General features: G+C 41.4%; 1 long non-coding RNA gene across 3 annotated transcripts in view; it reads right to left on the minus strand.

Moving 5' to 3' along the window:
* LOC118971928 (uncharacterized) overlaps window positions 1-12,827 on the minus strand; it is a 69,270-nt gene that overhangs the window by 28,265 nt on the left and 28,178 nt on the right. For all 3 annotated transcript variants that reach the window (XR_012121253.1, XR_012121252.1, XR_012121251.1), the window contains exon 3: window positions 6,651-6,812. This is a non-coding gene — a long non-coding RNA (uncharacterized lncRNA). The remainder of the gene's footprint in view (window positions 1-6,650; window positions 6,813-12,827) is intronic.

The following is a 12,827-nucleotide window of genomic DNA, read 5'->3' on the forward strand; positions in this document are numbered from 1 at the left end:
CACCCAAAAAACAAATAACCCGATTTAAAAATGGGCAAAGGATATGAACAGACAACTCTCCAAAGAAGAAATTCAGATGGCCAACAGACACATGAAAAGATGCTCCACATCACTAATCATCAGGGAAATGCAAATTAAAATCACAATGAGATATCACCTCACACCAGTTAGGATGGCCAACATCCAAAGACAAAGAACAGCAAATGCTGGTGAGGATGTGGAGAAAGGGGAACCCTCCTACACTGCTGGTGGGAATGTAAGCTAGTTCAACCATTGTGGAAAGCAGTATGGAGGTTCCTCAAAAAACTCAAAATAGAAATACCATTTGACCTGAGAATTCCACTCCTAGGAATTTACCTGAAGAAAACAAGATCCCTGATTCAAAAAGACATATACACCCCTATGTTTATCACAGCACTATTTATAATAGCTAAAGAAGGTATTGTACATACACACAGGGAATATTACTCAGTCACAAAAATAAAACAGATCTTACCATTTGCAACAATATGGATGGAGCTAGAGGGTATTATGCTCAATGAAATAAGCCAGGTGGAGAAAGACAAGTACCAAATGATTTCACTCATTTGTGGGGTGTAACAATAAAGCAAAACTGAAGGAACAAAACAGCAGCAGACCCACAGACTCTAAGAAGGGACTAGTGGTTACCAAAGGGAAAGGGTTAGGGAGGGTGGCTGGGGAAGGAGGGAGAAGGGGATGAAGGGGCATTATAATTAGCACTCACAATATAGATAGGTCACAGGGAAGGCAGTACAGCACAAAGACATGACTCTATAGCATCTCACTATGCTGAGGGACACTGATTGCAACGGGGTGTGGGGGGGACTTGATAATATGGGTGAATGTTGAAACCACAACCTTCAGAAGCTTGTGTATCAATGATCCCTTAATTTTTAAAAATCTAGATGAAGAACAAGTATTGTATGCTGCCATTTGTATTCTTTAAAAGGAATAGCTTTTTATGTTTGTGTTGAGAAAAACTAGTTTACAGAAGAAACCATTTACTGTAGTTATAGGGATTGGAACACGGGGTGAGAGGAAGGTTAACTTTTCACGTGATATTAAAAATTTTTTAACACATGAATGTATATCAGTTATTTTAAATTTAATAAACATGGGGGAAAGTAAAGTTATTATTATAAATACATTTACTCATTTGCTATAATGACAGTAACTGCAACTCAATTACAGAGCTTATATTTTGGATAAATGATAATTAATGGTCAGATATGAAAGACTGATTTGGTGCATTTGTTCTCATTTCCTTTTCTGCCTAAATAAGGGCAGTAGAAAAAGGATCGTGAGTTAATTTAAGGAGAGGATATGAATCTTATCTATAACATTTTTAAAAACTAGCTTGCTAGGCATTTGGCTTTCTATGCATTCTACCCCTAAAGTGCCCTACCTGGATATCTCCTAACCCAGTGTCCTATCTTCATTTACATCCACTCATTCCGCAAATATTTACTAAATGTCTTTCTTGTTCTAGACACTGGGACTGCCATAGCGATTAAGACCCAGGTAACGGCTGTCCTTACGAACTTAGTCTTTCCACTATTGTCATTTTTCCAGATGGGTGGAAAGAACAGTTTCAATCACTAAACTCAGAGCTGCAGGCGCTAAACTAGAGAACCCACAAGCAGAAAGACCACCATATGCAAAAGGAGATGCTGCAAATTCACACATAACACTACAGGTCCATAGACAACTGTTCATTCCAGTATGAATGGTTTTCTACTCTGGGGTTTCAGTGCCCCAATAAATGCTTGTTTTGAGGGGGAAAATAAGAGAAGGAAATTAATAATGAAAAGAATGGACCCAGTTGGCAAAAATATCCAGGAGAAATAACCTCTGAACCTGAAATTAATATGCTCAATAATTCATTCACTTGTTTAACAAACGTTTACTGAGAGCCTACTATGTGCCAGGTACCCATTTCAGAATCAGAGGTGAACACAAAGCCCCTCTTTGTGTTGAAAAGCTAACAGGTCAGAGAGATAGGTAATGAATCACTAAAAGCATAATGTACTGGCAGGGGGTAGTAAGGGGCAATGATAAAGTAAAGCAGGGTAATGAGGTAGGGTGAGGGGGCTGCTATTTTAGATGATGGGGCGGGAAGCTCTCTCTGGAGGAAATGCCATTGGAGCAGAGATTTAAAGGACGGGAGGGAGCCACGTGTGGACCTGGGAGGAAGGAGCCCTGGCACGGAAATGTACTGAGCAAGTTGAAGAATCAAGAGGCCAAGATGAGTGAACGTCCTCGTGGAGTTTAGAAAAACAATGCCAGTGTTTCTTCCAGAAATCACACCCAGCGGTTATGTAACTCCACACAGCTCCTTAAAGCAGAAACCGCATCTTATTTAGAGAGCGAGGAGGAGTCCGCTCACGGTGGGCTGGTGTCAGTGACACTTACCCCTTGCCCTGTGACCGAGAAACGCTTCCTGTCGCTCACTGGTGCTTTCGGGTTTCCATCGATAGGAAGCAGCACGTTGGGGTTCATATTTTGAGGTGAGCTTCAAAATGTAAAATGCTTGGGGAAGATAATGCATAGATTTGAATTCATGCCAAGGTAAAAATAGCCATTATCTGAGACCGCTGGGAACAGGATAGGCTTTCTGAATTCAGGGGAGGCCAGAGCATTGAAAACATTAAACACATACAACATAAAGCTGGAAGCTCCCAAATCAAGCTTCAGTTGCTGTGCTATTTTCTCTCAGGCAATCACCTAACAGAAATATTCTTTCTCCCTAGAGAGAAAAAAGGCATTTTCGTTAAGCTATCACAGCTTGTTAGAAATATTCGTTAGGGACATACAACTCCCTTTGGAGTCTAATTATATATTCACCCAGCAGTATTCTGATCTGAATTTAGCTACCTGGGAAATACCCAGGAAGAAAATGCCATTTGCAGACAGCTGCCCTGAGTAATGACACATTGTAAATTAATAAATGTATCCTGTTTTATGTAATTCCAATTCTGATGAATTTTGCAAGTGCATTAGAGCCAAAGACCTAAATCTGAAAATGCCTGTGAATAGATGAAAACATCACAGGAATTCAAATCTGTGAGCCCCTCACAGTGATTAGCTTACTGTGTGGTCTAATAGTGGTTAGATCTCACTATTCTAAAACTTTTCCAGATTTGACAACCAAGGGAATTCATTTCCTGGTTGTAGACCATGGAAAGAGAATCCAATCATTTCCACAAAAGCAGATACTGGGTAAGCAGTATCTGTGGGTAAGCAGATACTGTCTGCTATGTGCAGGGTTTCTGAGGAAAAATAGGACCTGCCTCTTTTCACGTCAGGCCACCCACATCCGGAAGTTCAGCAGAGTAGGATCGAGACCCCAAGGCTGAGCTAATGCTCATGTTCAAGATCCTCAACTACCTTTATTTCATTTTCACAGAGGAACTGCCATTTAAGGCTGAATGGTAGAGCTTGGATTCTGGGGCATTGGTGCCATCCTCTTTGTTCCAAGTAGGCCCCTGGAGTGGCCCTTTAGTGACTTAATGCAAAGCTGGTGCCCACCTCTTCTGTTGAGGTGGTGTGGGGGGTTCATACAAGGGGCATGGGGCCTCTTCTTTGTACAAGAAGAAAGAATTGAGACCTCTACCCTTTCTTGTTAAGATGTGAATTGGCATTTTGTACTCAGGGTTCCCTGGCTAAGGCCAATGCCAGACCAGAAACAAGAGGTTCCAGAAGAGAGGCTCAGCCAAAAAGGGAAGTAGAGAGTTCTAGATTTGTGTGCTAGATCCAAACATCTAGCCTAGGAGTTCATATCAGAAGGCAGGATGTAAACATGTCTGCTTGATACCTGTACCCATGTTCACCCAACTGATGCAGTGACATCATCATGACTTAGTAACCAAGTGAGTGAGTGGGACAGAAAGAAAGAGAGAGAGAGAGAGAGAGAGGAAGAGGAACCTAAAAAGAGCTCATCACCTTAGGACCCCTGGTCACCTTAGAACCTTAGGACCCCTGGTCACCTGACAAAGCAGAACATGAGGATGCTCCTGTGAAAAAATGCCCAAGTTACACAAGAATGGCAGCCCAGCATAAAAAGAAGACACTCGAGAATCACACATCACTATCTCAGCACCATTCACCTGCTGCCTCGCCATGCAAATGTCTGCCACATGCCCGCACCAGGCCTTGCTCTCCAACCCTCCTTGCAGAAAGAGGAGCCAGCCACTGAGACCAGCTCAGGCCGCCCTAAGGGGAAGAAGGACTATTGGAAGGATGCCAGGTAGCACACAGACTCCACGGGGTGACTGAAGAACTGGGCTTGGACAATGGTCAGGAACCCAGAAAAACTGGCCGGCAGGACGAAGGGCTCTAGGACAGGGCTGCTGGCACTGGCCTCCAGAGACACTCAAAGCCAGCTGTCCCCACATCTATGCATCGCCCCCTGGTGACTTAGTCTGTCCCAGGCTTGTCAGGTTGGCTGTCAAAGGGCAGGGAGGGGCTCTGCAGACCTCAGGCTCTGTGGCAGGGGAAGAACCCTGCTTCTCTCCCCCTGCACCCCATCCTCCACTCCACAAGACAGGATGGGGGATGGCTATGGAACTAGGAAACAGGTATGGTGCGGGGCAGTCAAAAAAATGACACATCAGATGACAGCTGATGTTGGAAGTCAGACCGAGAGGCAACAAAGAGGATTAAGAGGAAAAAATTCAACACACAGCTAATCTCAAAATCCACACAAGTCATTCGGAGAGTCTGTCTTTAAATATGTAAAGATGCTACAATGAAAAACTTAAGCCCGGCTTTGAGAGCAACCTGAGAATAATACCCCCTCAGTTAACTACATAGAGGAACCTCTGTGAAACAACAAAAAAAGTGCAATTTGTGCACTGAACCGTGCTATTGAGAGATATGGGGGAACAGGTTATCCAAAGCACACCTCCAAGGCACTTCAGAATTATAAACCAAACAAGCTTCATGTTGATTATATGTTTAGTACAGTTAGCATCATAGAAATGAGTCAAAGGTATGATACAGTAAAGTTATATTTCAATATTATATAGGTATATTCTATAATGCACTTTAGTGCTTATTTTATAATCGATACACACAGTACATTTATGTCTGTTTTATGACCTCAAACATAATTTCACTTTTTATATGATTATAAAGGTTTATAGATGTTGCAGTTTTACATGTATTATATAGTCTTAATCTGGCCTATAATTTCTTTGAAACAAGAATGTCACCTCTAAAGCATTTCAGATTGACCCTTCCTTCTGCAACCATGTGCTTTATAGCACAGTTTCCAGGGACCCAGAACAAAAACTGAGGCCTGGCCATTTGCTGTACTTTTATTTAAAATGTGATTATCATAATAAAATGGGTACTTTTTTTTGAAGCTATAACTTTACAAAATTGCACACATCTATGGATGCTTTCCTAAGTTTACATTTTCCAAAATAACATGTCCCATTAAGCTTTTGGGGCTATGATAGACATTTCTACTGGCCAATATAGGAAGAGGCTATCACAAATGTGTGTTTTGAGAAAAGACAAGTAGAGAACATACTGGAAGCTCCACTCTTCACTTGGATCAGTAGCTAAAGCAAAGCGAATGGAGGTGGAGGATCTCTGACTTGGTCTTCCCCGGTACTACCTGCTCGTCGGCCGCCCCCAGTGCCTGCCGCCTGACGGTTCTCTATGAGCCTGAGGCTCTGCTCGGCCACGTTATGCCTTTGGTGTGAGTTGATATACATGAGTCAAGGAGAGAAATTATTCTGAAATATATATCAAATTCACCAAAGAGGATTTGCCTTTTCATGGCTTTAAGTCTGTAAGTGTACACTCCTGACGTTAGGGACTGAATTGTGTCCCTCCAAATTCAGAAGTCCTAATCTCCAGGACTTCAGAAGGCAATGGGAGATACAGTCTTTAAAGTGGTAGTTAAGTAAAACTAAGGTTATTTGGATGGGCTTTAATCCACTGTAACTTGGGTCTTTTAAGAAGAACTCAGGACACAGACACACACAGGGAAGACTGCCATCGGCAAGCCAAGGAGAGCAGCGTCGGGAGAAACCAGCCCTGTGGACACCTTGATCTTGGACTTCTCCAGGTTTATGAGAAAATAAAGTTCTATTGTTTAAGCCATCAGCCTGGGGTACTTCGTTATGGCAATCAGAGCAGACTGATAAACTTGAATAAGCCGATACTACCCGTTAGCGCCAGGTACAGGATGAAGTGCTAAGTCCTCAGCATGGCTTAGCAGGCCTTTCCAGGCTGAACCGCACCCCCCTCACCACCACCACCACCACCACCACCATCCCCACCACCCCTCCCACCCCACCCCTTCCACACACTCCCCCAGGCACCCATGCTTCAACTGGGCCAAGACCTTCAGCTTCCCTGAGTCCGAAAGCAGCGGGCCCCTTCTAGCCCGCACTTCCCAGTCGTTCAGGGCTGCCAAATTCTCCTCCACATAAGGAGGAGGCCATCTGACTAAAGTGTTCACACGGAGCCTTCATTCTTCCAGAAATATTTATATTGTCAGGAGCAGAGGCCGGTTTACCCAAATGAACCTCTAGTTGACCCCATGCTTCTTTTTGCCTCTGGGTCTGCTCACCTCTCTCCCATCTATCCACAATGCTCTTCATTCTGCTCTTTACCTGGATAACCCTGACGTTCCTCAGAGCTTTGTTCAAGCGTTGCCACCTCCAGGAAGTCGTCTTGGTGCCCTCCAGATCACGTCAGCCCCCGTCTCTACCTTCAGACCACAGAGCGTCATAGCCCAAGCGAAGTCAGCGCAGATCCGGCAGGCAGCCCTCCGCCTATAGGGATTAGAGACTCAGGTTCTTCTGTCTCATGGACCCGCCATCCTCTAAATACTGAAATTCTTATTTTAAGAAAGTGCAATAAAGAAAGCGGGCATGGAGACACCCATGTCAGTGTGGAAGTGACACACATGGCTTCCCTGAGGGCTGGGTGCTGACACTGCAAAGGAGGGTAGGACACGCCAGCGCTCTGATGAGCGAACCCTCCAAAGGGGAAGAAGGACTTTTAAATACAATTACAAGGCCATGTGAAAAACACCAAAATGGAGGCTGACCCAGGCCTGCAAAGACTTGGTGAAATTGGATGTCACTTGGCCTGGAGTACTGAGGGCCTCCTCCGAGGAGGCACACCATTCCAGCTGACGTTGGGCAGACGGGAGGGGAAGGATGTGCAGTCCAGACCAACAGCGACAAATCTGTCCGGAGATGATTGTGGGAAGAGAACCCAGCTATCCATCAACAGTTGAACGGATAAACAAATGTGATCTATCCATACCATGGAATACTATTCAGCCTAAAAAGGATGGAAATTCTGACGCATCTACAGTGTGAATGACCTTAAAAATATTATGCTAAGGGAAATAAGCCAGGTGCAAGAGGACAAATACTGTGTGATTTCACTTACCGAAAAATATCTAGAATGGGCAAATTCAAAGAGACAGATAGTAAATTCAGTGTTAACAGGGGCTAAGGAAAGAGAAGCAAGTTGCTTTTTTAATGGACACAGAGTTTCTATTTGGGATAATGAAAAGGTTTTGAAAATAGATAGTGATCATGGTCGCACAACACTGAGAATGTAATTAATGTCACAGGACTGCACACTTTAAAATGGCTAAAATGGCAGATTTATGTTATTTATATATTTTTTTTATATATAAATTTTTATATAAATTTTTTTAAAAAGGTATGGTTGTATGAAAGAAAATAGGAAAGGGAAGATGTTTCTTGATCATCTCTATTTTTAAATATTGAACATGTAATTAAAGATCAATATGGTTCCTGGCCTGCCACTTTCTTTTTCTCCATTAAAAGAGAAAGGATTGAGCAAGAACATCAGAAAAGGAGCCACTGTCAGAAACTGCAGACCAGCTCCAGTGAAATGTTGCCTTCTTTTTAGTGGATTGGCCATTTGTGGGAAAAGAAAAGCCCTGTGTGCTTCAACTATGACTTTCTTTTAAGTGTTCTTTTTATTTGGCAGTAATCCACTAAATTAGATTTAATTAAAGTTGATTTGATTGATGGACTAAGATCTTATAGTCTCTCCAAAAACATTGGTTTGTGCCATTGATCCAAAACCCTCACATTTTGGCAACCAAGTGGCAAAATGATTTATTTCCCCAGTAAGAGCAGGCAATACTATTGATCTAAAGAAACATCACTTCATTCCTGTGTGGTAGAGGTTCTTAACTGTTATTAAATCAGCTGTTCATTGGCTGACACATCACAAATTGAAACTATACACACAAATCACACCGCTGAACTTGAGAAGCCAAACCTGTTTCTATTGCACTGTGGAAACTAGAAATGGGATTTCATTCTGCTGAGGTTATCACATGGAAAGAAAAAAAAATGCAAAACATCCCTCCTTTTAAAAATAATAAATGGCATAAATCATCTCGACAGCTGACCATTACACTGTAACATTCCAGTGAGTTTTGCACTAATAAGAAGCTGAATTAGATTAATAATGGTACATTCTCCTAAACATTTCAAGGAAATTAATTTGGCCCTTCACACGTTTGAGCAAAATGCTTTGGAAATATTAACTACCCGATTTTTATCACCAAAAAACATTTCCTTTACTACTATTTTCACACGGGACTTTTCTAAGCCATTCAAACTGATGGATGACATAATCTAAAAATGAAGTTTCCCTATTAAAAAGACAACCTGAAACTTGTTTATTCAAGTGGCAAGCAGCACCAACTTTTTTTGAGTTGGATTATTTCTTGTTATAAAAATGCAGGGAGGTCTTATTTCATACACAGAATGTATCTCACAAGACCTAATATAACTGGAACTGGCATGACTCAAGAATGATTTTTTCAAGGGAATAAATAGAAAATGAGAGATACATTCTCACAGCATATATGCAAGTTGTGACATATTTTCACTTTAAAGCCACTTTTCCTGTTCCCGGCGTTATATCTAGTATTTCACAGAATGTTATCTCCCGTGTCACCTGCCCCATATCTCATTGTGGTTGTTTGCCCTTCTGCTTGGCAACTTATCACATAAAGCTTCCCTTCAAAAGCTATTGATTTGGGGGCACATTTTTCAGCTGGGGCACTTGCACTGCTATTTTAGGAATACTTGAATGACATTGTTATGGGTCATAAAAAAATTTTATATGATAATAACAGTGAATACTAAAATAGTAGCATAATAGTAAAACAAAACAAAACAATACTTGTAGGAGTTCCATGGCATGTAAACAACAGCATGGCTTGGTGACAAATCAAAGCCAGGTTGGTATTTCTGCTTACCAGCTAAACTGGCATGCCAAGTTATAAAAGTGTGAGTGAGGTTTGCGATCTCCAGTTTGCCCAGCAGCTTTGAAATGATGTGATTCTTGACAATTTTTCTTTAATTTGGTGAGATTGACATATTTTATCTTCATATGAGAAACAATATTTTATTGGTACTTTTACCCCTTGACATTTTCAAGTTTGCATACTGCCTAGGGCTGCTTCCTCAAGGGGCAGTAGAGGAAACTGGAAAAAGGATGGTACATTAAACCACTGTGCCAATGACCAGATCCAGAAGATGGAAGAGACCCAGTGCCATCTAGGAAGGAGGGTGTCATCTCACAGCACGGCAACTGCAGGGCCCACACGCTCCAGAAGAATAGACCTGGGTTTAGTTCTCGCTCTGGTCTGTGTTTCAGTCACTGCTGCCCAGCTGAGAGGGGTAAGTGCCTCGCTCTGGGCCCGAACTTCAGTGTGTGTGAGGATGCTGCTGACCGCCCTGGCTCCCCTCCTTAGGTGGTTGCAAACAGCAAATGAACTAGCTACAGCCATTCTCAACACAGGGAAACATACCTATCTAGGTACTAGGGGGGTTGTACGGTTTGAGGAAAGCATATTATTCTTTCTTAAAAGGAAGAGCAAAGATGGAGCCAGAAGATGTGAAAAATTCCCAACAGCATGAAGAAAAAGGCAAATAATTCATTATTCCACTACTAAGAAATAAGCTTTCTAAAATCATGGTGTACTTTTCCCTTCCTTTTTTTTCGGTGCTTTTTTCCCCTACTAGGACACAGACCATTTTTTATTCTACTTTAAAAATAAACTTATTCTGGAGAATTTTTCTTATCATTCTATCATACACCAAAAAGCAGTTGTAATGACTAGATTCTAACCCAACATTTGGATGTTGTCCTATTACTGATCATCTAGACTGTTCCAGGAAATCAACACTGTAAACATATTAATCTCCAAGTGTACAGAACATTCCGGATTTTTCTATTTATCAAAAATTTTATGATTTTAAAATTCTAAAATTAAATGGTTTGCTATATACTGGTTACTTCTCTATCACTATACTCTTGAAGTGCCTACAATTTTCAGGCCCTGAAGTTCCAATGGTAACAAAATAACATCCCTGCCCATATGCAACCTACATTCTCAGGGTTTGGCAGGGTAGATGGAAAAGAGGTGAAGAGAAATAAATATCAAGCAAATGTATAAAAATCAGGTGGCAGGAAGTGCTATGGAAAAAATAATAGTAAGGTACATAATGCCAGGTGCCAAAAAGACATTTGAGCAGAGACCTGAGGAAAATGAAGACATCTGTGTGCAAATATGTGAGAGGGGAGTATGACAGATACAGAGAACAGCAGGTGCAGAGGCCCTGAGGCAGGTATTCACTTAGAATGTTGAAGAAACGGCCAGAAAGCCAGGAATAGCGGGAGCGGTATCACAACTAGCAAGTGGTCAGGGATTAAGTTGGCGGGGGGAGATTGTATAGGTTGCTCTGAATTATTATAAGGGTTTTGAGTTTTACTCTGAATGATAGGGAAGACTTGTAAAGATTTTGAGCAGGTTATACACACATAATCAGGCTTAGATTTTTAAAAATATCACTCTGGCTTCTGCAATGAGAATAAATCATAATGGCACAAGGCAGCAGAAATGCAAGTTAGGAGACTTTTGCAAAAAAATGGCACAAATCATGGCAGCTTGGACCAGGGTGATAGTGGTAGGGATGGTGAAAGATGGTCTGATTCCAGATACATTTTGAAGGTGATTCCAGTAGGATTTGCTGATGGGACAGGAAGAGGAGAATAATTTTTTTTTTTTTTTTTTGCCTGACAACTGGAGGAATGGATTGCATTTTTTGAGATGAGGACAACTGTCAGAGGAGCAGGTTGGAAAGGGGAGTGAGAGGGTGGACACATTTATTTTGAGAAACCTATTAAGCTTCTGTCTCAGCTAGGTAGTGCTAAATCCCAAACCACCTCCAAACTTCACAGCTCATAGGACACAAAAAGAACAATGCGTAAGAGAAAATAAATTGATAAATTGGTAAATTGAACTTCATCAAAATTAAAAACTTGCTGTTCATAAATTGGTAAATTGAACTTCATCAAAATTAAAAACTTGCTGTTCAGAACCCAAAATGGCAAGAATAGGAGAAAAAATTCATGACGTATATCTAATAAAGCCCTTGTATCTACAAAATATAAAGAGAACTTATAATTCAAAAATATGAAGGGAAATCACAGAATTTTAAAAAGGGCAAAAAATTTGAACACTCATAAAAAAAGATAAATAGCCAATAAACACATGAAAGGATGTTCAACATCTTAAGTCATCAGGGAAATGAAATTAAAACCACAATGACCTACCCCTCCCTACCCATTAGAATGGTTACAATTAAAAAGACTGACAATGCCACGTGTTTTAGATCACCAATGTATACAGTCAAAACTCACTGACTGTACCCTTTACATATATGTAGTTAACACTACACAAATTAAATCTAAAATTAATTTTTTTAAAAACCTCAGTAGCTTAAAGCCATGTTTATTCATTAGAGCACTGGGGGTTAATGGGGGTCAAATGCTTTAGGCAGCCCTCAGCTCATCTCAGTGGGGTTCCCTCCTTACCTGTCCACAGTAAGGGGATTTGCTCTACCTGTCTTGGCTGGGACCCCTTAGCTGCAAAGCTCTGCTCTAAGTCATCCTACTTGAGGGGGTGAAAAATACGTGACCCCATGCCACTTGGTCACGTAGATTATTTCGAGCTGAAGGCAATCAGGACTCAGAAAAACTTTTATATCTCTCTTAACTACCTAAAAGAATTGAGATTCAGCCAGGCCCAGAGAGAGAACGATTACCAGAGATAATTTTTTCTATGAAAGACCTAGCTGTACAGCAAGGCAACATCTAATTACCAAACATCTGCTCTTCTTATTGTCCTTTTTCTTATTGTCCTTATTGTCCTGTCCACCCTCTTCCCCTTTGAAGCCCTAGGCCCCTGTCCCATTCCTTAGCTCAGGATGGCATGTAAGCCTCAACTCCCCAGTTTGCCCTTGGGACTCATATTTTTTATAGGGCTCCCATACATACATACTTAATTTTGTTTTTCTCTTGTTAATCTGTCTTACATCAATTGATTAGTAGACCAACCAGAAGAACCTAGAAAGGTAAGGGAAAATTTTTTCCTTCTTTTCATCCTCTTGAGACCAGAGGTTTAGCCTAGGCTTATCCCTTCTCATGGCCGTAACAGAAGCCCAAGAGACAGGAAGTGGAAATGCACTAGCACTCCTAAGGAATAGGTGTAGAACTTGCACACATGAATTCTGCTTCAACCTACTCACAAAGCAAGTGACATGGCTAAGCCCAGGTTCAGGTGGGTGGCAGGAAGAGTAGACCTTGCCTCTTCAGTGAGAAAAAATATATAAAGTCACATGATAAGGGGTGTGGATATCAGTGCAATCAACCTCCACACCCAAGTGGATATCAATTTGAGGGTTGTCAAAATAGGAAGGTATTCAAGATCATGTGAC

Source organism: Manis javanica, chromosome 9 (assembly GCF_040802235.1).
Source record: "Manis javanica isolate MJ-LG chromosome 9, MJ_LKY, whole genome shotgun sequence".
Classification (NCBI taxonomy): Eukaryota; Metazoa; Chordata; class Mammalia; order Pholidota; family Manidae; genus Manis; species Manis javanica.